The 27,242-nt window shown below is 44.5% G+C and overlaps 1 protein-coding gene across 1 annotated transcript in view; it reads right to left on the reverse strand.

The window, feature by feature from the left end:
- PRKCA (protein kinase C alpha) overlaps positions 1-27,242 on the reverse strand; it is a 404,971-nt gene that overhangs the window by 330,494 nt on the left and 47,235 nt on the right. The gene's annotated exons all lie outside the window — the stretch shown is intronic.

Genomic DNA, 27,242 nt, shown 5'->3' on the forward strand with positions numbered 1-27,242 from the left:
GCTATGCTGCAGAAGGAGGCCGGTCTCTAGGGAGGCACAGGCCCAAGGTGAGCTATACACCTCTCTTCCTTCCCCTCCCAGCCCAGCCTTCTTACACAAGTGGAATTCAATTCTACAGACCTTTCCCTGAGCACCTTCTATGTGGAGGCCTTCCTGATGGAGGTCCCTGGGAGGATGTGAGGAAAAGCAAAGCAGCTATGATCTCAGGTTAACCGCATAGCTCTAAGCTGAATGGGAGGGTGCCACGCTGTTTAAGACTGTTGCAGTACACAAAGCCGTTTCTCCAAAATCAGGATGGTCACATCAATGGCTTAAATGAACATCACTAGGAATGTCCACAAATTCACTATTTGCCCATGCCTGTTTTTTCCCTTTCACATCTATGTTTACTTCTTAGTAACATCATCCATTTCATATGAAGTACAGTATCCTCTGGTTATTCTTCTCAGGTCTTAAAACATGAGGTCACCCTCCCCCCCCAGAGGCCAATGGCATTGTTTAAAAAAAAAAAAAAAAGGCAAGACAAGGCTCTGAAGTCTGAGGACTTCTGACACACCACCTCTGTATGACCCTGGGCAAGTCACTGTTCCTACCTTGACCTCGGTCTTTTGCGGGTGGGGGGACAATGCAGTTGCCCCACAGTGCAGGTTCTGACAAACCCCAGGGGCCCATGAACCCCCTTACCAGGCAGGCACTTTTGTGGGAGTACATGGTATACATTTTTGCAGGGAGAGTGTCCTAATGTACAAGTTCTGCAACAGAACTGTGACCAAGAGGTTAATACTGACTCGAATCTCTAAGGTCTAATCTGCCTCGCAAACTCTTAGGTTCGGTTAAAAAAAAAAAAAAAAAAAAAAAACAAAACCCAAAAAACAAAAAACAAAGTCTGATTCCACAGAGAGCTAAAACTTCACCCCTCCCCCTCCTTCCTTCTTTCTCCACCCCCCCCTACAGGTCACTATGTGGACAGTCAAGGAAGCTACCAGCAGGGACTTTACTCAGACCCAGGGACTTCAGCATCCTGTGTGCCCCCCCCCCCATTCCTGCTGCCCTGTGGTCCCCTCTTGCATTCTCCGGCGCAGAGGTTTTCTGCTCCACTATTTGAGACCTGAAATAACCTGATTTCAAGAGGAGGCTAACTCCACACCAGAGAAGGAGATGATCGATGAAGGAACAAGGGCCTAGACACCTTAGAACAGAACCAGCCCTGGTAAGGAGCCAGGGGCAACACAACAGAGAGCACTGTGGGAGGAGGTCAGGTGGAGCCCTCTGGAAGGTCTGCAGTGCAGGCCAGCTGCACACTCGCTGCCCTATCAAGGCTGGCTCTGACTTCCTGTCCACCTCTGCCCTGCTCCTGGGGCTCCCACACAGGACTGCACCGGGAGCCCCCAGGCTTGGAGGAAACCAGCAAGGGGCTGACTGTCAAGCAGCCACGAGGTCAAGAACAGCCAGGACTACTACCACCTCACTGTCCTTGGAGAAGCCACTTTCCCACTGACCCTGCCCTCTTAGTACTGCAGGAAGGTCAAAGCGAAGCATGCCCTTGCCTGGACTGTCGGGAGTCTCCACAAAAAGGAAAGGGATGTCACCAACTCCAGAAGACGGACACTCCCAAGATGCCAGGTGCCTCCAAAGCACTGCCAAGATCCCCTGCAGGGGCCTCACTCCCTCCACTCCCTTTCTAGCCGCCCCCTGCATCAGTCCACCTGATGAGACTGACAGCTAACAAGGCCTCACCACAGGCTGCAAGCAGGAAGCTCAGTTCCTCTACCACTCAGCAGGAGACTGTGCATCGAACTGTGGCCAAGCACTGCACCTGCCCCGACCCCACCCAATGAGAAGGAAAGTTCTCAGAACAGTTTTCCTGTTGTACCACAAGCTGATGTCAGTCATCCAAATGGGTCTCCACATTGTTCATCAGACCGGATGTACCTGCTCAAATGCAAATGTCAAGCCACATTAAACACACAGAACATAACCTTTACTCTTGTCCGAGCACTTTGTATTCAAACAGTGAGGGAGCAAATTTCAACCACAAGTCCAAAGACCATGGAGATTCTTCCCCTTTCCTTAATTCTTCCACGGGCAAGCCGTAAAGCACATTCCCCACACCGGCACTTCTAAGAGGTGTCAGTCGTCAAAACCAGAGATAAGTAGACAGAAGTAATGAAGAAACTTGCTTTCAGGACTTATGTTTAAAACAAAAACAAGAACAGGAAACTGCCTTTCAAAGACCAGAAGTTTACTTACTGGTAGAGTAACTCAGGGCAACATTTGCATAGGACAACTGGGAATACCCATCAAGATTTGAGTTGCACTTTTTTTCCCCAACTAGCAATCCAACGATTTTGCTTTTAGGAATATATTCCTAGGTGTGCAAAGACGTACACAGCCAGGGCTAGAGCTGACCGTTACTGAGCACTTGCCATGTCCCAGGCATTGTTCGAAGTGCATATCCGTTACCTCTTGCTACACATAAAATCCATCTCCCCCCCCCCCCCCATTTACAGAGTAGAAACCAGAAGCCAAGAGCAGTAAGGTAACCTGTCAGAAGCAGGTAAAGCCACGAATTCAAACCCAGGCAGTCCAAGGATGTCACTACAGCTCTGCTTTAAAAGTCACAACCCAGCATGGAAGTTAAATGTTCAGCAGGAAACAATTATAGCACATCCACATAATTGAACACTACCAACCATCGCAAAGCTGCATCTCTGTGTGCAGATGTGGAAAGAGGTCCAAGATCTTTACTGTTAGTGAAAAAATCAAGTTGCAGAACTACAGGCTATGCTGTAAGTTAAAAACAGTAAAAGAAACGTCAAAAGCAAAATTCTGAAAAAAATCCACAGGAGAAGTCACTGGAGGTTACAGCTGTGAAATGGGCCTGTGGCAAGAGGAAAAAGTTTTCTCATGTTTTGTACCCTTCCTTTTTTTTTTTTTTTTTTAACATCAGAAGTACATGTTTGTTTTGTATTTTAAGTATGTTCTTATTTTTTGAATTTTTTCATGTTTGTTTATTTTGAGACAGAGCTAGCGAGAAAGAGACAGAAGGTGAGCAGGGGAGGGACAGAAAGAGAGGGAGAGAAAAAGAATCCCAAGCAGGCTCAGCACTGTCAGCAGACAGACCGATGCAGGACTCGAACTCATGAACTGTGAGATCCTGACCTGAGCCAAAACTAAGTCAGACACTTTTAACTGACTGAGCCACCCAGGTGCCCCAGATGTGTTTGTATAAATCAAAATGTATAGCTTACCAGTGACAACACACAGTAAGGAAAAGGGCAGAGCCCAACAAAGCAACGTGACCAAAATCCCACATGCTTACGCATCTGATTCTGAAGTGGCTAATCCCAGGTTTAAGGCTTACACCCGATTCCCATAAAAATGACAAAAACACGGTCTTCAAATATCTTCTGTAGTGAATGTAAGACTAGTCAGAGCAATTTAAGTACTTGATGCAATGCTTTTTCCTGACTAAGTATTTTTTTAAATAATCTCTACTTGGCAATTGAACTCACAACCCTGAGATCAAGAGTTGCACGCTCCTCTGACCAAGCCAGCCAGGTGTCCCTGGTCTTTCTTATTTTGAACTCTAGGTTGATGGGCGGAGGAAAGTTGCAAAAGAGTCCATGAACCTAGGATAAGGAATGACCCACACTGTGTTTGTGAACAGTCCCAGTCTACAGTCCCTGTCCCAACTGCACTATATATCACGTGGCTCTGTGTGTGCCCTCCTAAAACAAATCAAAATAGCCACATTTCTCAGAAAGATACACAAAACAAGGTTTACAAAGTCAGAGGAAGGCAGAGTCAGCAAAATCCCAGGTCAGGCATTTACTTGCACATCCCAGCACCAAGATGAAATTAATATGTTGAAACAACTGAAAAAGCAGATGTCTTTACTAAAAAAAATAAAAAAATAAAAAAATAAGAAAAGTCCTTTTCCAACAAATATTTAAAGAAACATACTTGGAATGGTTCCCCTCTCCCTTCCCATAGAGGAAACAAAACATTAATGAAGATCTTTTTCCCCAAAAAGACCTAAATCTTTTTTAGTAACAGCTAATTTTTTATTGCTATCCCTCTATTCCTTACTCCATCAGAAAACACGAGAAACTCCCTTCTTTGACAATGGGTTAAGTCCAGCCCTAGGACAAATCAGTTCCACAAAAGAGGTTTCCTACTGACAAGGTGGGGGTTTTGTTTCTAACCAGTGCTTCAACGTCAAATAACTCATAACCAAGGCCACAAGTCCATCAAAAGGCCATGTTCAACCATAATTCTTTCATCATTTCAGTAGAAAATTATACTCCAAACCATACGGTGTGGCTATCAATTTATTCACTGATCTTTAGTACGTGATTATTGACCATCCTGTGCACCCAGGAAATACACTGTAAGAAATGCTAGGGAGAGCTCAGTGCCCTATAAAATGTACAACTACAGGGTTCAGGGTAACCAACCCCACATTTTACCTCAACATTATAACTTTAATCATTTCAGAAAAAACTGTTTTGCTTTCTTAGAATTTGACCTTTTCCAGGAGGCCTCAAATGACTGGTTCTTCAGAAAATCCTGTAAGTTGAAACTATCGTATTTTCTTAATAAATTTCCCTGCTGTCAGCACAGGCATTCTACTCGCCTATGTCATAATCACCTTGTTGAATAGACAGTTGTAGAATAGCTTCTGATGCTACTCATCGCTGTAAGGATAGTGACACTCTCACAAGCTTTGGGAGAGAAGACTTCTCACTTGAAAAACACTTTTTTAGGTTTATTTATTTTGAGACAGAGAATGTGCATGCATGCACAAACAGGGGAGGGGCAGGGAGAAAGAATCCCAAGCAGGCTCTGCCTGCTCTATCATGCGTAGAACACGATGCAGGGCTTAACCCCACAATCCTTGGATCATGACCTGAGCTGAAACCAAGAGGCAGACACCCAACCGAGCCACCCAAGCACCCCTGAAAAGCTCAATTTTCCCCCTAAACATCGACTCTCTATACTGGCAAGAACACAAGCCAACAGGAAGTCCTTTCATCAATCACACCATGAAATTGGAAATATTTCCCAGAAGCTTTTAAAAATCTATACCCCCCCCCTTAGAAAAACTAATGTGAACACCTGTCAATCCTACCTTCAAGAAATAATTGCCAATTCAGAAAAAGCCAAAAGCACAAAATTGCTCATTATAGGTCATTCCCAAGAGCAGTAAATTAGAATATTTGCATTACAGAAACACGGGATGCCAAGTCTGGAAGACCATCTTGCAACCCTTAGGTTACTACGTAGTCAGCATCACTAGAGTATAATGTTTACTCAAAGTATCTAGAAATAAATCCATATATGCTCTTATGTATACCTGCATCTAAAGTGAAAAATATACCAACATAAAGCAAATTGTGTTGGAGAGATTCCTGTAAGAGCACTACTGGCATTTGGGGCTGGGCTGGTCTTGGCACTGGGATCTGCACTGTGCATCTAAGATGTTGAGCAGAGCCCCCGCCCCTACCCCATAGAGGCCAGCCGCATGCCCCCACCTTCAGTTGTGACAATCAACACGGTCTCCAGACATTGCCAGATGTCCCCGAGAAAGCAAAATTACTCCCAGTTGAGAACCACTAAGTTTAAGCTTTTCTTCTCCTCTATTTTCTCATTTTTCTGTTCTTTCCATATATTGCAGTACTTGTTTTCAAGTAAAAACAGAAGCTAGTATTTAATGACTTAGTCTTTATTCAAAGCCAAAAGCCATCCCTTGAGCACACTGCCCCCGTCAACACAAGACAGGGTGGATCTCTTCCCAACCCGCAGCCCATGGCCTTCCCCACAAGCATAGCCCATCCTTCCGGCCACTCTGGAGAGCCTTGGCCTCCACGTTTCCCCCCTACCAAACCAGCTCTCCCAGCCGAGCCCTTCCCTTGCTGCGCACATTCCTTCTGCAAACACATCCATGTCTAGAAGTTTCCGTATGCAGAAGCGTCAGTGTCTCTCACACCATTTGGTACTTTGCAGTCACAGGTCCTCGGAGCACCTTCTGAGAAATCGTGACAGGCCTCATCACATAAGCCTGCATTTCAGAAGGAGCTTCGAATCCCCTCCCGAGGACTACAGAATACCACAGACAAGAACAGAAGAGGATTTTGGCTGCCCGCATGTTGCTGCTTTGGAGACCACAGGTCAGAGAGAAGTCACAACATAATTTAAGACGACAGCAAAATAACTTGCTCTGTTTCTTAGAACCCAGCCAGCAGGAGGAGAAGGTTGAACTAGGACCGTGGGGATGGGGGTACATTTCACTGTAACTTCATGTGCTGGCAAATCCACATCCATTTTTCTTCTCCACACCCAGGAGTTACATCTCACCTAGTAAATCTGCTCGAGGGCTTGTCCAAGGAATCCACTCTGAAACCTTATTGTCCAAGCCTTTCCCTCCCCTCATATCTGCGACCTTATTGTCCAAGCCTTTCCCTCCCCTCAATATCGGACCCCTCCGGCCCTCCTCTCCTCAGGCTGCGTTCCCAGCAGTCAGGTCTGCCTGGCTGAATGATGCCCATGGGCTCATCACCTAAAACCTTCCACCACGTGAGTTCATTACCTCTAGCAGCCCCCCACACCCAACACACCCTCCCTGCTTCCCTAGACTAGGGACTCCCTGAAGACAGAGACAGAGCCCCAAGTTACGAACGTGGACTTGTAACTGGCCTCAAGCCATCCCTATACAGCTCCTCACACGTTCACACCTTCTGCCACGTTTGGGCAGAAATAGAAAAATTTTCCCGAGGTTCCTTAAGAAGGAACAAACAAATGCCATCCCAGGTGGGGTTTTTATGTTTGTTGTTGTTTTGTTTGTTTGTTTTTGCCTGTTTGGGTTTGCTTTTAACCACCACTGGTGGTGTTTGTGAAAGCCTTAGCAACATCTCATCCCTTAAGATGTTTTAAGGGCAAGGAACTTGACTCACCAATCCCTTCTGCCGCCTGGCTCCACAATTGCCTTTCACGAATCTAAAGTATTACAACTAAGGGGAAAAAATAGGTTACAAAACAATGAAAACATTATTAGCCTTACCTCATTATTTGTAACCGTCTATTAGTTGCTTACTGTGGGCAAAAGTAATAAACACATTTATATATTTGAAGACTTCTATGGCAGAGTGTTTAACACTCGAGTAGTGATTATGCTGGTGGCTTAACGGCATACTAGAAATATTAAGAGAAATAAAAGGGATATTTAATAAGCACTTACTGAGTATTTATTAAGCATCAGGTTCTATTCTAAGGCTTTTAATCTATCAACTAACCCTCACAACCACCCCATGAGGTCTGTACTATTAATTCCATTTTTACAAAGGCCATCACGAGGAACCTGAGTAGGTGTGTGACTTCCTAATTTAAACTGTACAGAGTCTATTTACATGTCTCAACTTAAGTATAGGCATACAAGCATGGGCAGACAACCAAGTTTTTCCCATGAAGTCAAATCTCTCTTAATTCCCTACGAAGCAGCCCACATGAATCTTTACTTTCTTGTTTCTGCTCGATGTGCTTCTTGAATGGCTCACTGGGAGCAAGGTCCAAACACTTCCTAAACTGGATTGTGACTTAGTAGTCAGCTCGATTTCAGAAGCAAGTAAGACAGGGGCATTTATTTCTTCAAAACACTAAACCTATAATTTTGTAGGGATTTCAGTTGAGTTTTTAGGGGTTTTTTTTTGTTTTGTTTTTTTTTGTTTTTTTTTTGTTTTTTTTAAGTACAGCAGACACGATTAGTTTCAGGTATACAGCACAGTGATTCAACAGCTCTACACATGCTGACTGCAGGGACAGCTGCCATCTGTCCCCATACAATACTTAACAGTACCACTGACCGGATTTCCCTATGTGGTGCCTTTATTCCCATAGCTCACATCATAACCGAACACCTGTATCATCTCTTCATCCGTTCTGAACTATCAAGCCATGAAAAAGACATGAAAGGAAACAAATGCACAGGACTAAGTCCAAGAAGCTCATCTCAAGAGGTTATGTACTGTAGGTGTCCAATTCCATGACACTTGGTGGTGTTGGGGGGGTGGGGGGGGGGGGGGGACTACAGAGACCATGAAAGGCCCATCATCTCCAGGGAGTAGGGGGATGAATAGGCCAAGAATTTTTAGGGCAGTGAAAATATTCTGAATGATACCATAACGATGGACACCTGTCATTACACATTTGCCCAAACCCACAGAACGTCCAACACCAAGAGTGAACAGTAACGTAAACTATAGACCTTGGGATTAGGATGTGTCCATGTAGGCTCATCAATTGTAACAAATGCACTACCCTGGCGGGGGAGACATTCATTGTGGGAGAGGGCTATGTGTTTGTGGGAGTAGGGGACAAATGGGAAACCTCAACCTTTTTTTTTTTTTTTTTTTTTTGAACAATTCTAAGTTCACAGAAAAATTATTTCTTGGGGCAGCTGAGTGGCTCAGTTGGTTAAGCATCCAACTTTGGCTTAGGTCATGATCTCATGGTTACGGAGTTCAAGCCCTGCACTGGACTCTGTGCTGACAGCAGGGCGACTGCTTGAGGGTCCTGTGTCCTTTCTCTCTGTTCCTCTCCCTCTCATTCTCTCAAAATTAAACTTAAAAAAAAAAAAAAAAAAAAAGTACATCTTTGGAGGAATGAGGAACGCAGCCCCTTGCAGCAGTCTGAACTCAAGCTCTGGACTGGTACGCCTTCCAGCCTCTTCACGGCCCTGGTCACGCAAGGCTTCTTGGCTATGTGCCAAGCAGAACCAGTGGAGAGGGGAGCCTTACCTTCCCCTTCCAGTGTGCACTCAAGCCCGGTCTGCTCTCAGCACACCCAAGGTAAGGACCCCCCACCCGGCCCCCCCCCTTTCTCCCCTATGTCCACGATAGTTTATCTGACCTACATCTGTATCTCACACTGGAGCCCAAAAACCAGAGCTCATCCAGCAGACCGCCTGTTCTCCTCCACTTCCCCCTTCTGCTACCTGTGCCAACCTCACCCATAACGTTTGGCTTTTTATTGGTCTCTGCATCCTTCCTACCATTGCCAGGTTTCTTCTCAAATCTGAATGGGAGCAGCAAGAGGTGGGCTTGCTACACATGCAGATTCCTGGGCCCCAGAGATTCCAATCCAGCAGGTCCTAGCGGGGACCACAGAACTGACATTTACATCAAGCAGAGGCTGCCAGTCTTGGGACCCTATCCCTGAGGACAGCCAGTATACGGCACCGTGCCCAACATGCACAAGTCCATAAAATGTGCACTCAACAAGGAAATCTTGGCAGAGATCACAAATCAGGTCTTACAAGCCCTCTAGCCCTTCAGTATCCATGACCTAAGTGGATCTTCACAGCTCCACACATCAGCAAGGGAGGTACCAGTAACCCCCTTTACTGCCGAGGGGCAAATACACAACATGCTGGGTCCACATGGTTCCAACGAGCAGGGCAAGCCCAGGAAGCCAGGAACTGGAAGATTCACCCGAGCTCCTCTGAGCCCCTGTATCTCCTCATTACATGTGTCTTCTCCCAACTTAGCATCTCCCTGGCTGATGACCTGAAGGCTCTAACAAGCCCCGAGGAAACCCGATTTTAAAACTGGTCAAAAGGACACACACACACACACACACACACACACACACACACACACACACACACACACACACAGGAATTGCCCCCGCCCCCCAGAGCTTTAACATTAAAAGCTGTTCAACGAGCATGTGGCTTACACGGACCATCTGTAATACGGTAGACATGAGACCCTTTCCCTGAAGACTTCAACTAGCTTCACCAAGAGGTCATCAGCTAATAGAGCAAAATGCACACAATAAAAAGACCAGCCAGAAGTACCACTGGCCAGGATCCTGAAACAGCAGGACCAGAGAAGTACAACCCATCCATCACTGTACAGCCCTGATCACACGTCTTCAGCTAGCAAGTTGAACGGAAAAGTGCCTGTGGTGGAAGGCAAGCCAGGGCCCTGCAAGTCTTCGCACATTCAGGTGTTTCCAGGCAATGGGTCATAAATATCTGTTAACCAGATCTGGGCACTTCCTTTTTGGAAGTGCCTTCAGCTACAACTCCAATGACCACACTATTCCCTCTCTTCTCCCAAACACCTGGGTTGTCTCCTGCAGAGCCAGGTTTCTCCATTCGATGGTTAACACTTCCATGAAACCACACTCACCTCGAGGCAACACACATGAACAGTCAGTGCAGCAGGAATGCACCTGAAAGGTGCCAGCGCTTGGCACACACTTAGGAAAATGGCAATTGTAACGTCATGCAATTCCTTTCCTTCCCTGAAGACCAGAATCGCAGACCGGGAATCCCCACACACCCCGGAATCCAGCTCCTTTTACCATGTCATCCTGGACTGGTTTGCTTAATTCAGGGCGCAGAGGTGCCGAGGGGACCCGAGGGATGAGGCAGGAAATTAGACAATGGCAGCTACTTCAGGCTGGCCCAGTACCATGGTAACGGGCAAGCGGCCCTGTGAACAGCAGAGGTGATGGAGGCGATGTCCCTACGACCTCCAGAGAAACAAATCCAGGAGAACAAACAGGCCTTCAGTCTCTGATGAGGACAAAGACCTCAGTGCTCCTCCACGAGGGAAGAGGAAGCCACACCCAGCACACAACAGCAGGGACAAGGCAGGTCCTCAGGGTGAGGGAAGCTGGCTCCAGTGGAGAGAGGTGGAGGCAGAAAGAGGCTTGAAACAGCAAAGCCCAGGAGCGAACATGGGGAGCTGTGCCTCACACAGGCAGCAGAGCCCCCTCCTCCAGCAGACACAGACCTGTCCCCATGACCATGGAAGACATGCACCCAACGCAGAAGGCAGGGAGGCAAGACAAGTGCTGGCCTCCCCAGTACGGCAGTCCAGCCTCCACCCCTCCCTCTAGAAAAGAGGCCACTCAACCAGGAAGCGCTGGGCTCCTGATTAAAGGCCAGGGTGTCAACTCATTACATGGTCCTCGGGTTTTTAGCATCATATCTACAGCCAAGCCTGGAGGGCTTCACTGGTTACAAACCAAGAGATAACCTCCCCCCGTCACGGCATAGAAACGGATCGTGACAACACGAGGAAGGATTTCCGTGGCACCTTCCCCACGGCAGTTAATCGGTTTGGCTTCTCTGTGATGCCCTCCGAGTAAATCCCTCCAACACCCAAGCAATACGAACAGTCAGCTTTACACGTTCAGAAAGCCACTGGAGGATTCTTTGCTGGTTTACTTAACTGGTGGTTGGGGAACAATGAGAAAGTTCAGAGCAGCAGAGAAACAAAACCATGCTCTTACCAATTATTAGAGGCATGTTGCTGTGTATCTTCACAGGCCTTTAAAGGTCTACACATTAGTGTAGGCACAACATCCCAGGACAGTGAGAACACCAGAACTTCAGAGGCCACTTACAGGCTGTGTGACCCTGGGCAAGTCACTTTCCTTCTCTGGCCACATGTCCAGAAAATAGGGATAACACCACTTCAAACTCAAAGGTTTAGTGAGGATGAAAGGATACATTGTAAGAAGCAATCAGTAAACGTTAGCTCTATTATGTGCTTACCATGTTCCTTAACCAGTGTTCTCCTTTACCCATCTATCGAAAATCTTTCCAGGACCACAAATGGACTTCAACACTTTCAGTTAATAGCTGTGTATCTAACTGTATGTGGGGACCGTAACTTAATCTACCTCCCTTTGCAGCCATCCTAGTTTTTGGTCATTTTTCCCTGTGACAGAAGACAAGGATGAGCACCCTGGGTTGTGTCTATCTTGGCTCGCCCAATCATTTCTTAGGGAAAACTCTCCAGAGAAAATTGCTGAGAAGAGACAGTCGACCCTTGAGCAGCATAGATCTGAACTGTGTGGATCTACTTACATGTGATTTCTGTAGATAAACAGATTTCTATTTAGACAGATATAGTACTTGTCAGGGTGCCTGAGTGGCTCAGTCAGGTAAGCATACAATTCTTGATCTTGGCTCAGGTCATGATCTCAGTTTTTGAGTTCAAGTCCCACATCAGGCTCTGAGCAGACAGTGCTGAGGCTGAGATTCTCGCTCTCCCCCCTCTCTGCCCTTCCCCTGGCTCATGCTCACTCTTGCTCTAATACAGATTTAAACATCTTAAGGGAAAATATACCTTTTCTATTACTTTATTCTAAGAATATAGTATATAACACACATAACATACAAAGTATTTGTTAACTGACTTGTCAGTAAGGCTTCTGGTCAATAGGCTATTAAGTTTTTGAAGAGTCAAAAATTCTACTTGGATTTTCAATTCTACAGGGGTCAGCAACCCAATCCCTGCAGTTTTCAAGAATCAATGTACTTAATTATGTGGCAAAAAAAGGGGGGGGGGTGTATGTTAAGACTACATCTAACAAAGTCACAAAGGTTCAGCTAAAGGTTTCCTGAATTTTGCTTAACAGATTATCACCTCACAGGAAAGGGTATATGTATCACTGCTTACATTTTACAGAATTAGTGATTCACCAGTACACCCAAACATCTACGAATTTGGCTGTGAAACGTTCTCCTAATAAGCAGACCCAGTATTGAGATAAGTAATACACATGTATGCATGCACACCTACCTCTTAGGTGCTTTCAGTTGGAGTTCTAATTTTGCAACTGCCAAGGAGCTTTAAATGCCCACGCATATAGAGGTCGGACTTAAAACATCTGGTCCACAGACCCCTTGGGGCTCAGTGCAGATTCTGGGTCCCAACCAGACACATGGAGCCAGAATCTCAGCTGCTGGAGATGCATTTTTAAATGAGGCCCCTGGGAGATTCTCAAACACAGTAAGACCCAATAGGTGATCTTCACTGATAAATAATTACTGATGTCATGCACACACACAGCTTCTATCCACATTTCAAATCCTTCCAGCTTCAGCCTCTCAATAGAGCTTACCCTCTTACACTTGTTCAGATACTAATGACTTTAGAATTCTTGGTTGGATTCAACACGAAGTTTTAGACATCTATTACATGCCAGGTCTTAGGTAGGGACTTGCAAGACACAGTCTTGTGCCCAAACAACCACTTTTCACAAGAAAATCCATCTGGTTATGGGGCAGTATACCTGGAGATCAGGAAGAGTACCTTAAGGCCCTCAACTTAAAAATTCCATAATTTATTCATCATTTATCCAGCATCAATTGCTTTGATCAATATCTAGCTGAAGTCAGCCTCAGGCAATTAATTACCTTTATTAAGATATTTGGGGGGATCCCATGTGTAAATTTCAATTCTGCTCTCATGGGTCTTCCCTCCCCACACTTTTGCTGTTTCACGAGGGAATCTCTGGACTTTAACAATCTTCACAAGATCCTTCTAAGTACAAAGATCTCAGACCTTATTAAATGGGCATAGTCAGTGACGCTCATTAGGAGACAAGACCTTAGAGACGCTGCACCAGCAAGAGTATGATAAACCCCCGGCATTTAACAGGTTTACCTTGGCCTCCGTTTGGGCAAAATTCCTAATCAGTCAACAGAAGCTGAACAAAATCATCTGAATTGCAGGCAATACCCGGCTCTCACCCCATGAGCCACCTTCCACAACCTCGGAGAAAGTGGATACCAGTCAAGGATCAATGGGATACACTAGATTGGAATGTTTGACAAGGACAGGGAGCCAGCTAGCCAAACTCCCTTAGTTTTAGATTAGGAAACAAAGACTGAGAAACGAACTTTCCTCTGGGTCAGATGATTTGGGCCAGAGAGCAAGACCCACACCTTCCATCTGCCCCGTTCATCCTAAAACCAACTAAACCAACCAGGAGGCTCAGGAGTATTTCCCATTTGTATGGAACTTAATAGTTTTTAAAGATGTGTTGACCTGTGTCTTCTCTTAAACACCTTCCCTCATATAAAGCAGCTCTCCATACACTATGAATGAGAAACACCAAATAAATACACCAAGGGATTTGCCACAAGTCCAAAGTCATTGCGATGGTCAACAATTGAGCCTAGATTTTTCGAAATGCCCAATCAGCTTCAACAATTTAAACCAAATGCCTAGAACTCCATAGAAGAAACACCAAGATTATATGAACCTTTTTTTAAACACACGTTGTGGCATAAATGCCACTGAGTGGACAGATGGAGGGCTGAGTTCACAACACTGCCAATCTAGCCAGTTGGCAAAGTATCTCAGTCTTTCAGTTACTCATTCAAGTTACTCCCTGTGAAAGAATTAGACCTGTAGGGTGTTTCATAAATACAGGAAAGTCATCACAACTGATGCCTCTTAAACTTAGCACGCAGTAAATTAAGAACCTTTTCTATACAAGAACCTTTCGCAAAGCATTTCGAATTACTCTGCATTTTTTTGAGTGCTGTATTGCAAATTGGTATTATCTTCGTCTAGGAAATGAGGCACCATGACAAAGCTGAACACTGAAAACTTGCGCAGAACCCCAAGGCCAGCAAGGATGTAACTCAGGTTTCAAACCTGGTTTTAGGAGACCATGAACTAGGTGTTTTGACCACAACAAGACTGCTTTTATTTAACCCACTTATTTAACCAGGAGGGAAAAACAGACCTTATGAAACCATTCTACTCTGTTCACTACCAGCATAACAGATTTTGAAAGGTCTGAGCAAAGGATTTAAAATGGTATAGGAAGAGCAAATCCCCACATTTCTAGAACTTCTAATTTTAAATTTGTTTTTAACTACTGTTTTTACATATGGCCATGCTTTTTACTGCAGATCTTTGTCACCTCTGCATTTGTTTCCTGGCCTCTGGCTTCCAGACCATAATTTTTCACCTGTCTTCCACAGGCTACTGTCAACTCTTATCCACCAAAGTGACCAAGCAGGCTTTTTCTTAGCTCAGATTCTGAGCTGGGGAATTCTTGGCCAATGGCCCTGATATTTCCACAAAGAACACTGGGGCCCCTTTTGGTTTCCCTTGAACAGGTTTTTTTTTGGTTTGGTTTTAACTCAACAGGGTCCTGTAAAAAAACAAAAAAACAAAAAAACAAAAAAAAAAAACAAAAAAAAAACCCTGAAATTTCCCAACTGTTTGCAAATTGGGAAAGCCATGTGTTCAAGAGATTAGTTTTGCCCTGTTTGCCAACGGGGGCAGGGGGGTGGGGGTGGGGGGGGCAAGGAAGAGATCACTGGCATGACAATTCTTATTCTAGCAAGTATTTGGGATCTTTATTGTGCTTCTCAAGTCCTTGAATAATTTAGACAATGATTAAAATTTCTGCTATGAAGTGCTTTTTTTAGGATGGACTTTTAGATCATGCCTATCTTGTTTTCATCATCACACATGGAGTCAAGGGTCATAGAAATACAAGTGAGATTGCTGGCTGAGCGTGTCCCCATCCACCACCTTCAAGACAATGGGCCGGAGGGGACAGGCTCCCCAAGTTCATCTCTCCCCAAGTCTAACAGCTTGTCCACCACCTCTTTAACATCCTCCCTCCCCTCTGTCCCCTGCTATCTCACTCCTTCAAATTCACGGCTTTAACCTTGACAAACTCCCTACAACTCATTCATATACTCCATCAGTTAATGAGTCAGTTAAGGTCTCTCCAGAATTCACTATGTGCCTTTTCCCTGGTAGAAAAGAACGGCCAGCCCCCATCCACCCACTTCCAGCCTCAGTACCAGGCCCGGAAAATGAGAACGCAGAGGTGATTTATTTTTAATAAGGTAGTCAGGTGCATGGCACTAGAAAGGGCCTACCTGGGAAAGTTACACAGGAAACAGTAAATTTTGCTTTCAAGTACTTTCCCCACCAATACAATCAAGGTTTTATTTTTCGAAGACCTTCTGAAACCAAAAGTTTCAGAAGGATTTTTCCTCGGAAGTACAATAGCTGCATCTTGAATAAAATATGTAAAAAGATCATCTGCGTTGACATCTAAAATGTCAACTATGTGATAGTTGTTTGTAACGTCTTTAAAAAATGTTGACACAGTTTTATAACTGGGGAGATTAGGACCATCGGTGGGGATGGTTTCGGGGGTAGCTCTGTAGCTATCACAATGTTAATTATAAAGGAAACTTGGAAAGTACAAGGGTAATTCCCATCATGATACAGACACACAAGTAACAGATGTCCCCACATTTCTGACTATTCAGCAAAGAGCACAGGTAGCCACCTCAGATGCTTTCTGTAGGGAAGTGAAAAGCAGGACTACCGCATGACTATCAACACTCAATTCATAAGAAAAACCATGGCTCAGATAACATTAAATGGTGAATAAATCATTTATGTTAGGCTTTGGCATGCGTTTTATACCGGGCTTAAGTAAGTGTATGATAATCAGGTAGTATTAAACATTCATAAGTCTGTTTTCTCAGTAGATATACACTGAACAAAATCAATTTTCTGTCAAGGAGAATCCTCTTCCTTTTAAGGAATATTTATTGAGTATTTAGGATTACAGGAGACTTATTCTAGTTACCACAAGGTATACTAAGAGTTAATCTATTGGGGAATGTAAATATCACAGTAAGATAAGGGCAGAGCAAAAAACATCAGTAGAGACAGGAGTTCAGTGATTAAGACCATGAACTTACTGGTCAAATATATCTAAGATACACAAGATACACAGCTTCCTCTGATGAAATGGAATTCCAGGAGATCAAGTGCTTAGTCCAGAGTTCAGGTCGTTCACTCACACCCTTTTCCCCCTCCTCCTGCATTAGGCTTCTAAGTGGCCAGCAAAAACAGGTAAGCCTTTCTCCATCCTTCCTCTGCTCTTGCAAGAGGCATTTCATACCAAGACTAATTATCCCATGGTCTTGCCCGATACATACCACAGACCCCCGCATGATGCTGACGTTGGAGACATTCCTCAAAGTGTGACCTCCTATTTCCAGTTGGCCCTCCCCCCACCACCAAAGCTTCAACTCCACTATAAAGTCAAGAACACATTCTAGGAACATCAAGATGTGAAGATAAACACTGCTATTAAGATTAGACCCCTCTCTTCTCCTAAGGTTTAGGATATATTCACTTCTTACAGAAGAGGCTTACAGACAGACCTTTGGAAGTCATGAACACATGATGAATACCACCACTCTGCAACCATCTGATGCAATTATGTTTTACATTCTTTGGTTCTGAAATAGTCTGCAAGTGGGAAATTATTTTCACAAAGGGTTCACTGAGCCACCCATGCAGGAGAAAAATCACATCAATTGGTTTAAAATTAGTAAGTTCACAGAAGACCATGATGGGATGAAAAGTGGAAAGGAGAGGGGAAGAAAATCCTGAGTGTGCACAAGAAGAAGGAGCAGTCATGGAGCAGTGGAAACTTCTACATCAGGGAAAAGCCACCCCTCATCAAGTCATAGTCAGTAGGCAGGCATCAAACTCTCCCTCCCCCCGACCCCCACGACATTCCCTACATTTCAGCCACGTGGACTTCTTCTCGCTATTCTTCTAGGTCTGGGGTCTTCCAACCTCTATGCCTGTTCTCTGCTCACATGGTTCCCTCTCCCCATGGGCTACTTGTATGAAATACATCCATTAAGACCAAAGTCAACTTATCCCCCTCAGTTCCCATTCTTTGACTTAAAACCACTTTGGTTTGACCTCTCTGGTGCCATTTATCACGATTCGCCTTCTTGATTGCAGGTTGTTCCCTGGTCTGTTACTCGCATGAAATTGGTCATCTTTTAAAAGCCAATCCCTAGCCTGTCCATTTCCACATCTCTCCCAGCAGCCAGCACAGTGCAGAGCACACATTTTTTGAGAAATGGGCTTTATTGGAAGAGTGCTCCTTCTTAATGAATTTACTTAAAACACCATGAATTCACTAAGTAGACAATTTGCCTCAAGAAGTCAGGATTTATTACTTATAGAATGTAAGGAGATCTCTTTACATCCAAAAAGCTAGCTATAGTGTTCTATTTAACAAGAATTTTTTTAAAAAAATCTAAATAAGGAAAGCCATTGCTTCATTTTTCTGGCTTCACACTGTTATTACTCAGTCACTGCCTCTTCTAAGATTCATTTCATGCCCCTGCAATGGGAAGAGATCGCCCTGTGTAGAATACAAAGGTTGACTGAGCAAAACACCACACACACCAAAGTAGTCATGCCAGGCTTTCTAGATGCCCTGGGCTGGCTGGCACTTGGTTTTGCAAGGTCTTTCACTCAAAACGAATACATCTGCAGAAGCAAAAGGAGTTTCCACATGAATGAGGATACAGCTTGATGGAATTGTTGGGCACATTTGGATGGTCTCCAACACATCAGATTTCTAGAATCTCTCAGCTCCCTAGGACACTCTCACGCAAGAGGTTTGAGGAACCCACAAACCTGCAAGGTACCATCCTAATTGAGGGTAGGAAAATCCAATTCCCCATCAAGTCACAATCAAACTTGACCTACTGTATCCAGTGTACCAGGCCCATGAGGCACACAAGACTTGGTCTCTGCCCTAAGCAGCAGAGGACCAAGTAAAGGCATCCAACACCAGGCAGCTGTAACAGATGTACAGCAGAAACACTGGAAATTACAGAACAAAAGGAGTAAAGGACAGGAGAAAACACCCAGTCTGAAGAGTCAGGAGGCACTAGCCAGGCTGGAAGGGAGTGGAGGGTAGGGGTGGCATTCCACTCAGGAAGCAGCAGCAAAAGGTAAAGCTCTCAACACCTTCTAGAACATACAGGGGGCTGACAGGAGAGGAGGTGCAGGTATAGCCTCTGCACCAAGGCTACGAAGTAACAGACCTCACACCTCCCCTGTGAACCAGATCCACCGGGCCATTGAATCAAGGGGAGCAGGGAGCACTGCCTGATGCAGAGAACATGCTCAAAGACTGCCACGGTTATCAAGATTACTACATTAAGAGAGGTAGACCTGATTTATTTGCTTTCTTAATGAAAAGCTACAGTTTACACATCTGTTAACACTACAATAGCAGTGACCACCTTCAATAGTTAACTATTTGAAAAGCAGAAAAAATAACTGGGTACAGTCCACGCACTTAGCTTGAAACAATAAAATTCTGATGGGCTCATCTCCAAAAAGAACCACAAAAGGATAAAGAGATTACACCTATTTTAGCCTCTGAAGTCTCAAGATCCAAAAAGGATGCTCTCGGCTGAATGGCTTGTTGATATCTGGAATCCGAAATACAGTTAACATGGAAAGACAAGTTCACTCAGACTGGTTCCTTCCAGGAACACATCCTGGACACGGCTAAGCAGCATTCAAGACCTCAAGTCCTGCAAATCATCGCCAACGAAATCATCATAGGTCATGGAGAGCATGTTGAAGCCTCAACTTAGTCTCCTTCCCTTCCTTTTTAATCACCTACGCAAAACAAATGGAAAACAAAACAAGAAAGAGACTTAAAGTCCCAAAAACAAGAACAACATTCCCTCAACCCCACTCTGCACTTTACCCTCAACTTCCAAGTACAACTTTGGAACTAACCATTCACCAACTCGATGCTTTTGGAGCCACAGACTTCAACCATGCACCAAAGGAGCCACAACACCACCAAAAAAAAAAAAAACAAAAAAAAACAAAAAACAAAAAACACCCTTATCCAGTTCAGATCATGAGCATGGCTTTGAGATTTCCTCAAGAGGGGTTTATGAAGGATGCTGCAAAAAAGCCCATTTATCCCATACATTTGACCTGCCCATGGCCCTGGAACCATGCAGGTCAACGAACTGGTCCTTTCACATTATTCCCCATGTTTCCTGCTGCCACAACCAACATTTACGAGCTCCTCATCCACCTTGGGGCTTCTTCCAATCTTATACTCCCACCTCTGGGCTTCTCAGCAGAGACCAGCAAAAGGGCCCATGACCAACCACATGGCAGAGAAGACAGGGTCAGGGTCCACAAGGAAACAATGGGCATCTTTCTTGGTAGCAACTCAGGCTCCTATGGAGTCTTTCCCTCCCCACCCCACCCCCAAGGACTGAAAGGGAGCTCCAATCAATTCAAGGCAGGGTCATTTGAATCCACTCCTAATACCTTCAACAAGCGTGAAAGGTTCTCATGGTCTGCTGAGCTTCTCCTCTCTGGAAGCTTTTCCCTCCAACTTCAAATATTACAAAGAAGTAAGATCTATTTAGGGTCTTGGTAATTAAGCCCAGCACCATGTAAGCAGGAAAGTTATTCTGGAGTAGCACAGAAGACATTCTTTCAGTTGCAGTTCCACAGTGCTATGAAGGATCCCCAACTCTCCACAAACCTTGTCCTCTTACAATCTCATCGTCTTGGAGGACGTCCTGGTTATCGCTGCTTTAACTCTGGTCTAGGGAACGTGGGATTTAAGAGGTGAAAACCAGAGCTAAACCAACAGTTAAATAACACCATTTAGTAGGAGTTAAACAATGGCTACAACAAGTAATTACTTCACATCTTTAAAATAATTCCAACAAGCATGCTTAAGGTACTTTGAGTTTATGTGCAAGTTTATGCCTACTATAAATACTTCTGTAATCCTTCTCTGTTCCCAACTCCTTGAGAGAATCCTTAAAAAATCTGAAATATTTTTGGTGCTGGCGCCCAGAATGAATTATTAGGTATTTGGGACACAATTTACTGAATTGTCCCATCAGCATTTCTTCAACCCATCCCTTATGTGATGCGCACACACGTGCACACACCCACCCACGGGTATCCTACTAAACAAAGCTACCTACTCCCTTCAGAGGACAATGAACTCAAGTTGTTAAGGCCCTCTAGGATTTCAGACCCACACGGCCAGACTGGGATTCTTCTACAAACAAGAGGCAGCCTTAATCCCGTCAACTGTATAGCTCCTGAGAGGTTTAGGTCATTACACGGCATAACGTATCTCTAAGGAAGCAGCGAAACCAGTTTTCTGTGGATCAAATCCAGTTCTGAACACACTAAGAAACCATAATTTTTTAAACTTGCCAATTCCAACACCAGTAACAAATTTACCATTTCTGACAAGCATGCCCATTTTCAAAGAATTGAAGGGAGGAATGTTCATGAAAAGTGGTGTCACTCAGGCATTTCTGGAGAGGTTCTTGGTTGAGGCCATCTCAGGTTTCATGACCTCCAAATTTCACACTTAAATTTGATTGGCTCTTTCCAGATGCATTTTGAGAGTGGCAAGTTTGTATGCAAACATCTTATACTAGATTCCCAGACAACTTTACTTTTAAAGGGAGCACAGCTAAGCCAAAAAGGCAACCAACCCATCAACTGTCAGGATAACAAAGACAATGTTGAAAATCAGTGACGTCATGGTGAATCTTAGGCTCATTTCATTGTTCACACTTCGTGTGAGTGAGGTGAGACCCTCCCTTACCAGAAGGTCAAGCTACTCTCATTGTAAGCACCAGAATTTTTTTTTTCCCCGATTCCTCTGACAAGCACAATATACACAACTAATGAAATCAAGGAAAACAGGACTTTTAGTGTGAAAATATGAGACACTTCTTTGTGGGAGTGGAGCCATTTGGGGTATATTCGCTAAATCAATCAGCCATGAGATCCTGAATTAATTTGCAAAGAGCAAATTGTGCCGTCACTTAGCCAAAAAAAAAAAAAAAATTCAAAACAAGTGTTGGTACCTGTTTTGTATGAAGAAAAAACGCTATAGTCCCACAAATTAAAATGGCTGTTGCACTGGAATGAGCCACGCAGTTGGTTCTGTTTCTTAATATTAGGTTAGCTTTAGGCTTGCATCTTACGGAAAGGAGTCAGACTAACAGTTTACCATCCATTCATTACTATGTGCAATGAGTATTTTGCATACCAGAAGACCAAAACATAACCTATTCTGGTCTCTTCAAGAGCTGAAGACATTTTGCAGCCACTAACAAAGCATCCTTTGAGTCCACCTAGTAGCCCAGGAGGCCATGCACCACTCGATTACAGTTAAGAGCTCCTCTGCCCTCTTGGGAAAATTTAAGTTCAGGCCTCAAAAAAATACACAACAACTGCGCCTATAGATTGATGCTTGAGAAGTACAGTTTACCAAGTTTCTCCTTTTCAAGATGCTCAAGAGATCAGACTATGAAATTTTAAAATATTAAGTGAAGGCAAAATGGATTATAGTTGTCATAATTTTCAGTGTTTATTTTTGAGAGGGAGACAGCATGAGTGAGGGAGGGGCAGAGGAAGGAGGAGACACAGAATCTGAAACAGGCTCCAGGCCTTGAGCTGTCAGCACAGAGCCCAACCAGGGGCTCAAAACTCGAGAACCGCGAGATCACCACCTGAGCTGAGGTCAGACGCTTAACTGAGCCACCCAGGTGCTGTCATATTTCTAATTAATATCCCTACGCTCTGTACAATTTGTTACCCTTTCCTCTGCTTCCAAGTTCAACACAAAAGAGGTTTTTTGGTTTTTAAGTAGGCTTCACACCCAGGCTGGAGCCCAACCCCAAGAAGCCACTCAGGGGTCGCCAACAGAAAGGAGGTCTTACACAAGAAACTCGTCTGCGACTATTCTGCTGTCTACTTGCACTTCCAAGGAACTGCTTACAATCGGGACCAGGTTCCTAATCCAAACTAGCGTCAACACATCGTGTTCCCCAGAACACAGCATTAGCTGGGTCTGTAACACCACTGACTTCATCACTGTTAGCTCATGACCACCGTCTACCAAGTACGTATCATGCTGTATACTACAGTAAGAACCCGCGTGTACCTGATCTCTCATTTAATAAGCACACAACCCTACAAGAAAGCTGTGTCCATTTTATAGATGAGAACTCTAAGTAGGGAAAGTTAGGGGACTGGTCCACAAGTCTCAGCCAATAACTTGCAGGCCCACTATTCAACCCAGTTCTAATCCCAAAGCCCTGTGGCCATTCTACCTTCAGGAGAATTAGGATTTTTTTTTTTTTTTTTTTTTTTTGATGCCCGTAATGCATTCTAAATCTAAACCTAAGCTTTTAAGATTTTTACTGGATTTTTTTTTTATGCCTCTGCTGCCTTTCCTAACAGGACAGACCTTACTATTCTCAATTCTGGCCGCATTAAAAAGCACAAAGGCAGGGCGCCTGGGGGGCTCAGCTGGTTAAGCATCCGACTTCGGCTCAGGTCATGATCTGGCAGTTTGTGGGTTTGAGCCCCATGTCGGGCTCTGTGCTCACAGCTCAGCCTAGAGCCTGCTTCAAATTCTGTGTCTCCCTCTCTCTGCCCCTCCCCTAGCTCATGCTCTGTCTCTCTTTCAAAAACAAAAGCAAAAAAAGAACACAATGGCAGTGAAAACAAAGCTAAATGCATGAGAGCTGGTCCAAGACGGTGTGATTTAGACCACGGTTGCCTTTGGTGCCCTCATCCCGGTTTGATCACCCTCTCCTCTCTTTCTCCAACTCCTTTAGCCCCTGACAACCTGCACTCAAGTTACACCTGAGAGCTCTGCCTGCTGGGAACTTTCACCTCCAAGCAACCCTATCCCCCAAATGATCTTTAGAGAAAAGACTTCTAAATCCCGAAGAGTATTTTAGGGGGTTACTTTTAACCAAAGCTTCCATTTCTAACTGCTTTGCAAGTCTTGCTCACTTTAAAATATCCAGCTATGTGGTGTACCATTACACAAATAGCATGCTTCCTTAAAAAAGAAAAAAGAATTGGACATGGGCACCTGGGTAGCTCAGTCACTTAAGTGTCTGACTTCAACTCAGGTCATGATCTCACGGTTCACAGGTTTCAGCCCTGCATCAGGCTCTGCACTGATGGCACAGAGCCTGCATAGGATTCTCTCCCCTTCTTTTTGCCCCTTCCGGGCACTCACTCTCAAAATTTGTACAAGAAATTAGAGAAAATGAAGAAAAGAAGTCCTCCATCATCTCATGTATCACCATCAGCTTTCAGGTTTACCTCCAGCTTTTTAAGGCACTAATGACAGTGTGACTACTATTATAAATGGCAGAGTCTATTTTTATGAGCAGTTTCCCAAATTCATTCTAAGCAGGGACTTGACAATTTGTCAACTGCATGTATATACAATACTAATGAATCATTTCCCCCAAAGCTGGACATGAAACCAGCAATGGGCAAGTGGGCAAACATCTTCCCTAAGATATCCCTAAGATATCGGACTCCCCACCTGAATCAGACCATGGAAGGACTCCAAATGATCAAGATGGCTATGGTAATAGTGATGGCACCATTTCAGACCAAGTTCAGAGAAGGACACAACCAACAGATGCAGACTTACTGGTGAGAATTCAAGATGTGGCAGCAGGACATCAGGAAGTCCATCACTACCAGACCCCAAGTCACACCCCTTAATTCCAAAAATCCCAGAAATTTAACTGCTTAAACAGGCAGCATTTCACCACCTCCCCCTTCATTAGCACCTTCTCTAGGCTTCCATTAGCACCTGCAGCAAGGTTTTTGAAAGGATCTGGGTTGGCCGTCTGCTTAGGAGATTGATCTCCATTTTAATGTAGCCCTCCCTGGATATAAACTGAAGAGAGGGTGCAGGGAGTGTTCAACAAGAAAATCTGACCTGGAGGAATTGAGAGTGGTTAGCAAGTATTGTGAAACGTGCCTAGTTCCAATGAATCAGAAAATACCACATGCCAAAGAAGATTATTCTAATGGTCACTGCTTTCTCCCCCTCTGGTAAGTAGGGTTCATAGCAGGTTGGTAAAACGTAAACATGTCTAAGAAGGCAAGCCTCCTGTCGCTATGATGCTGAAAAGCAGAAATGTGTAATCAGCAAGGACAATAAGAATTGTCTCTCCCCTGATGACACTGGAAAATAAAAGATCGCAAAAAAAAAAAAAGAAAAAGCAAAAGCATAAATGAAGATTCTGGTGTAGGGTCCTTCTTTTGCAGAGGACAATACATAGTACTTAATGTGCAAGGCACTATCTTTTAATAGCTATGGGACATGTTACTAGTATCCTGCTGCTTTCTCAGCTGGAGAAATAGGATTAGTGGCCTAAGAGAGAAGAGCTTAAACTGATTAGTCAAGTGGGCAGTCCCAGGGTGAATAAGCAGGAAAAAGGAACAGTCCAGTGTTCTGGGTCCTGCAGAGTAAGAACCTGGAGGGATCCAAAGATGATCCAGGACTCCAGACTGCAATTTACTCCAAGAGGGGTTTTAACCTTCCATCTTCAAGATGGGCTCCAAATCAGAGGCCAGACTTGGGTTGGCTTGAACACCATTTATGTATTTAGACTGCAGAAAGGAGTTTCAGAATGGCCACCGTGTATTTATTCATTCACTTACTCAACCCACAGGATCTACGAAGCAAGCCTATCAGGTGTTGTGTACACAGGGATACAGAACCGGAAGGCTGCATGCAAGGAACAGAATTGTTCTGCTTAATAGGAACCCTAAATGACAAAGATCCAATTTCTTAAATCCGAGTCTGGATTAAATGGGGGAGGAAGGGACCTTCTAGATCATCATGGACCTACTTTATCTGGAGGAAAAGCAACACAAAAAAAGCCCACTATGAAGTCCAAAGTTGTGTGCTGCCTGAAGAACACATTTAGTAAGAGACGGTGCTGAGGTCTACAACCCTAGCCAAGAGCTCCTCCCATAAAACAGAAAACACAAATTTTAAAGAACCTGATGCCCAACATATAAATTTTCAAGATGGAATATAGGACATGTTCACTGGTAATCCTGGTAAAGTACTAAGGGGCTGATCCCAAAAGTTACAAGGGCAAACTCCCTTTCTGAATCAAATGACCCGGTTCTACCTGTTGTGGCAAGGACAGACACCGATTGTAGAATTGAGCAGGCAGCCCAAATAGGTTACCAAGAGCAATTATAAAAATTACAGTAGAGATTATGATCACAGCAAGCCATCAAAAATGGTTAAGCTTCACCAAAATGTGCGGAAAGACCTGCCTGCACTGTACTTAATGGAAAGGATTTCCAATGTTAAATCTAGCACTTATCTCTTTTAACCAGGGGGTTTTATTAGTTTAATGCAATCCTATCTACCCAGATGTTTAATAGATTTCTCGAGCACGTGGCATGAAAACAAAACTATCTTTGCTGCAACCAGGTAAAGCTAGTAGACCATGAACAATGATCTTCGACTGAGACGTCTAACATTAGAACAGATTACTGCAGGGCCCTGAGAGTTATTTCTGAAATAGGAAGTGGCTGGATAAAACGATTTCCCCTCAGAAAACTCAAGAACATCCCTCATGTACCATTCTCAACCATTTCCCTCCTCCCCCAACTCCGAAAACACAACTCAGGAAACACCACCACCACCCCCAGAGAAGCTTCAAGATGCTCTTTTCTTTCCTGACGTTCTTCCCCTTTCATCTTCCCTACGGCTAGCCACGGAAACTACCACTCTGGTAGAACTATTTGAACGACACGGCAGCAGAGATGCCTGGGCTGTGTGCCTAACACAAGCCCCGCTCTAAGAATTCCATCTCCCCCACAAGTACAGGCCTCAGGGAGGGGCCAAGTTCACCCCCCCCCCCAAAAGAAGCCGTGGGAAGTAACTGGTGATAAAGGAACGGGGGTCATGCCGGACCCCCGTCCCTTGCTCTAAGTTGTACGGCCCTGGGAGTCTGTTTACAGCCTCTGGAGACAACCTGCAGACACTGGGAGCTCACTCGAGGCCTCTAAGCCACACTCACTCTCCAGGCTCCTTCTGAATGGGCAGAATTCACCGGGCCATGGTGGGCACCTGACCATTTGGGGTCAAGCTCTTTTTCCCAGGGATTCCAATGGAAATCTGGGTCAGCACTTGGACTTGGGCACCGGTACCCTTGGGACCTGATGTAAGGCATTTTAGCATCTGTAAGCACAGAAGTAGAGGAAGTCCGCTTACTACCCTCAGGGATGAAGCCAATCCAGGGAGGGAAGTGGCAGCCAGTCTTGGCTCCTGGTTCTAAGAATTTAAATAACTAGAATACTAACTAGGACTTAAATAAAAACATGAAATCCAAAACTTCTAGTAATTTTTTAACCCCAGAGTAGCTTAGAAGACTACTACTTCAGCAACACATACTGAAATTTATTTCCAATGAATGTCAAGGCATTTTCCAGTTCTCCAAAGCCCTTTCTCAAGCCAATATGTGGAAGAGGAAATGTTAAATATCAACAGAATCACGCTCCTTGCCTTAAGTGAGGAGCCAGGAAAATCTGAGAATCCTGGGTGCAGGGTTTTACTTTCAAATCCTCAAATTCGGGACATCTGAGACTTAATCTACAGACACTGAGGGGGAAGCTCCTTCAGGCTCACAAGTGAGGGGCACCCAACAGGTGCTGGAGTCCAGGTAACACAGATACTGGCATCCCTACCTCTGCCCGTTTGTT

This window comes from Panthera tigris, chromosome E1 (assembly GCF_018350195.1).
Source record: "Panthera tigris isolate Pti1 chromosome E1, P.tigris_Pti1_mat1.1, whole genome shotgun sequence".
In the NCBI taxonomy this organism is placed as follows: Eukaryota; Metazoa; Chordata; class Mammalia; order Carnivora; family Felidae; genus Panthera; species Panthera tigris.